Source organism: Pollachius pollachius (genome assembly GCF_949987615.1).
Source record: "Pollachius pollachius genome assembly, chromosome: 15".
In the NCBI taxonomy this organism is placed as follows: domain Eukaryota; kingdom Metazoa; phylum Chordata; class Actinopteri; order Gadiformes; family Gadidae; genus Pollachius; species Pollachius pollachius.
Window position 1 is genome coordinate 6,790,325 of NC_136948.1, and position 4,783 is coordinate 6,795,107.

Consider the following 4,783-nt stretch of genomic DNA (forward strand, 5'->3'; position numbering starts at 1 on the left):
AATTGGAATAAACGTTTGTATCTGCCACGATATATTAAAATGTGTTTTTCTGATTTGATAATTTTATTAATACCATCCCCCCACGTGAAAATGTTTTTGTTCACAAACACAAAAGTATTTTCACAAGAAAAAGGATTATAAAGTGTGTGTGCATGTGCGTGTGTGCGTGTCCATGCATGTGTGTGTGTGTGTGTGTGTGTGTGTGAGTGCATGAGAAATTGGGGAATTTATCTTTTTTAGTTGGCCGTAACTGAATTGCACCTATTGGTACCTGAAAATAAATCGGCATCTTCACTGCTTCATCCTCCTGCTAATACTTCATCCTGCTGCTAATGCTTCATCCTACTGTAAATGCTTCGTCCTACTGCTAATGCTTTAGCCTACTGTTAATGCTTCGTCCTACTGTTAATGCTTCGTCCTACTGCTAATGCTTCGTCCTACTGCTAATGCTTTAGCCTACTGTAAATGCTTCGTCCTACTGCTAATGCTTTAGCCTACTGTTAATGCTTCGTCCTACTGTTAATGCTTCGTCCTACTGCTAATGCTTCGTCCTACTGCTAATGCTTTAGCCTACTGTTAATGCTTCGTCCTACTGCTAATGCTTCAGCCTACTGCTAATGCTTCGTCCTACTGCTAATGCTTCAGCCTGCTGCTCCTGATCCGTACTGCAGATTAGGCCTTTGGATGTCATGAGATAAGAAAGGGGAAGCGTCAGAGGTTGTGAGGGAACTGAGAGAACAGAAAAAAGGACAAGAAACTGCCTGGGCACCATCAAAATGAAACTGTGTTTCTTTGTACTTGTTTTTGCTACTTGGTGGGGACTTGAACCTGATTGCACACCAAACCCGTGGGGACCTCGTGTGCGGTGGGGACCTGAGTCCAGGTCCCCACCGCACAAGCATTGCAAATGATAGAAAACACTATTTTAACATGCTTGGCAATGTACCCCTCAAAATCCCTATAGGTCCTCTTCGGGTCTGTTTCACCAGATTTTTGTGTGTGTGTGTGTGTGTGTGTATGAGGGGCCATATGGGACATTATTCAGAATAAGCATGCGCATACACATATGAAACCAAACTCATTCACATACTATACTGAAAACCTTGCACACATACAAGTGTAAAGCTTTTACATACACAACTGAAACACTCAGACAAACAACTGAAAAATTATACGCTCACATACACAACTGAAAAGCTTGATGTATGTCCTCTCACACAGTAAAATGCTTTTACATACACACTTGAAACACCTTCACTCAAACAACTGAAAAGCTCTCGTAACAACTAGTGGAACCTTTTACATAGACTACTGAAATGCTTTCACACGTACTAGTAAAATGTGCTCATTTACACAGCGTAAAAATTCTCTCTCACAAACACATATAAAACTATTCACATACTATACTGAAAACCTCAGACATGTATGTGAAAGTGTTTCACTCATGTGTGTGAGGAAAGCGGAAGGCATCTCATTGAAAACGGAAGGCGTTTCAGTTGAAACGGAAGGTGGCTGAAAAAAGAAAGGAGAGATTTGCTTCCGCATCATGGGAGCCAGCCACGGCTTAGTGCATGACGTGCCGGATGCAGAAATATTCTCGTTGTCTAGCATTGTTAGCATTGTAGCATCATAAGCGAGAGGTCTGTCTACACATCCTTCGGCGACTTTAAAGGGGACATATCATACCACCAGGTGTGAGTGTGATTAGCCATTACAAGCTGTTTTCAAAATGTGCAGCAATGTGACATCACAGGTGGGCGTGTCCATCTAGATGTGTGACGGATAGATAGACACGCCAACCTGTGATGTCACAATGCTGCACATTTTCAAACCTGCTTGTAATGGCTAATCACACTCACACCTGGTGGTATGAGATGTCCCCTTTAAGTGATAAAAAGTCAACACAGTGCCTAAAAACCATCAACGTCATTCATGTTAAGTAAAAGGAAAAAACTCGGACACGAGAAGTTAACGGAGCCGTGCACTGAGCCCTCTCGGATGCCGTGCCGAAACAACATGTTTCACTACGACTCCTTACAGCTGCCCACCCCTCCTTCTCCTGCAAAAAATAAATAAATAAAACGGCTATTAAACACTTGAGGTGGTGTTTTGAAAAGAGAAAACTTACATTTTATTAAAACATGGTATAAAGATAATTATGAGCCTTTGATTGATATCCTGAATTCTTTTGCGGAGACACATTCCTGTTCTCCATTTGTATTGACGTGAACGGAGATATCTACTTCTGGGCCCCTTGAATTGAGGGACCCGTCCAACAGCTGCAATATCAGGCTTGACCGCTGAGCACTAGTGAATTGTAATATAATATATAATATAATATTATATACTATTATATATAGAGCTCCGAGAGTCGCAAATAGAACTCTGAAGAATAAATCCAGTCTTCGAGGCTCCCGGTTCCCTCTGTCAAATGTCTATGGGATATAACATAGGTTTTTTGAATGATTGTACCTAACAAACTCTGTAGTTGGCGAAGAAGTAAAAGCTGCTCACGTTTTGAACTACACACTTTTCCCATCAAGATTCCAGTTAGGTTTTGGATTGTAGATGCCGTTAAAGTAGTAAACGATTACAAATGCTACTTTAACGGCACCGACAACGCAAAACCCAAGTGGAATCTAAGAGCGAGTGATGCTCTTATTCCCGCTCTCCTTGCTTGGCAGCGATCTAGCATCTAGGATCGATTGCTCTTCTAGGGTCCCCCGATGTTAACGCTGAATTTCATACATTGAATTTGGCAGCTGACTTTGGCGTGGAATTTGGCGATATTGAAAATATTTAAGTAGAATTTTTTAATGTTGAATATTTGATTATGAATTTTTTGACTTTGAAAAATAAAGCTGAAAACAATTTATTGAAAATGTAAAGAGTTAAATTCAGAGGCAAAAAATCCAGGTACATTATTTTAATGCATAAGTATTCAGTGCTTAGAGTTCATTGGCTTTTTATTTTCAAAATCCGATGGTAGATTTACTTCCATATGTATGTGAGAGAGAATTTTTCAGCTGTGTATATGAGCACATTTTACTAGTACATGTGAAAGCATTTTGGTAGTCTATTTAAAAGGTTTCACTAGTTTTTATGCAAGCTTTTCAGTTGTGTATGTTAGCGTATCATTTTTCAGTTGTTTGTGTGAGAGTGTTTCAGTTGTGTTTGTCAATGCTTTTCAATCCTCACACACTACGTGTGTGAGGATTTCAGTGAAAACGGAAGACGTTTCAGTGAAAACGGAAGGCGTTTCAGTTGAAACGGAAGACGTTTCAGTGAAAACGGAAGGCATTTCAGTGAAAACGGAAGGCGTTTCAGTTGAAACGGAAGGTGGTTGAAAAAAACAAGCGCGCAATTCAGACAAATAATCGACAGACATGCTACAGACACAGGCGCTACACTGATGTCTGCTCAACAACAGCATACAGGTAGCCTATCAGAAGCAGCTGCATTGCTCAACAATATATTGGCCTCAGCGGAGACCATCAGAACCCTGTCGAATGCCACAACAATCGGGCTGCAACCGAATGTTGTAATGCCATGTGTGGACACGGACTGTCAGCTAGCATCGCTGTTCCCATCCCGCCAGCGTAGCAGCTTGCTACTGCCAGGTGCAGCTCCAGTCGTGAGAAAATGTGCACCACGTTATCAAGCGCAGCAGTGCTTCGGCGGATGGACATCAGGCACACGGAGAAAAAGGTAATTCGTAGGAATTTGAAATTATCTTTCATATGTTTCCGAGTTTAACTTGGGGTGACTAGACGTCGCAGTGTTTCAGTTCCACTCGTGACCGTGTTAACTCGTGACCATCAGCCGAATGCGTCGCTTGTCGTCGTGGCTACGGCAGCCGTTGGAAATCGGGAAAAGATTCGTAGCTGTTCTTGCGAATGCTTCTTTGATTTGTTTTCAATAAAATGTCAAAAACATACCCATCTCATTCGTATTTGGAGTCTAATTGGATGAAACTTGTCACGTAGAACCATTTTAAGCCAAAATAAATGGAAAATGGTGTGTTCTTTTTTTAATAATAAATACGGGATTCAAACTCATACCATTTTGGGGGAAAAATATTTCACGTTGAGATTCCATTCCATTGTGCCGTTGAGCCACATAGATTTGATCAGCTGCAGTAGTAAAAACTACACCTAATCTTCTTCCTAAGTGCAGGAGGCAGCCAGATCAACTTGTGACCTGACTGCAGCGCCGTCGTATAGGGGGGAAAGGTTATGACAATTATAAGGGCCCACAGCCCGCTAGAGCCCACACACAGCCCCCAGTAGCCTCTATGAAAAAATGATTATGCATACACTGAACTAATATATATTCATATGAATGAATCCGAATTAAAACAAATCCACAAATCATACAATATTCTAATTTTAATCATTTCAATAATCCCCTTGGCCCCTTCTTAAAAAATGGTTTGGTCCACACCGCGGTTCGTTCTTCCCATGGTTCTTCCTCATCGGAAGTGAGTGAGCGCGAGCGAACTCCAGCAGGGTAAGGATCGTAAGGATGCCCCCCAAAAAACACAAGTCTGGACACCAGAAAAGACTAGGGAAGGAGGCCAGGAGTAGGGGCGGCAGAGCAGGGGCCCAGGATATCAAACACTTTTTTTCGAAGAATGGTGAGAGTCGTGTCATTTAAAAATCGAATCCCTTCAGTGTCGTCATTTATCACTGGTCCGCATCATAGACTGCATATACAAGTGTTGTAGGCCTACCTTCAACGGTCTTTGACTCTTTGGGTTAAAAAAACCTCCTTCAACTCAGTA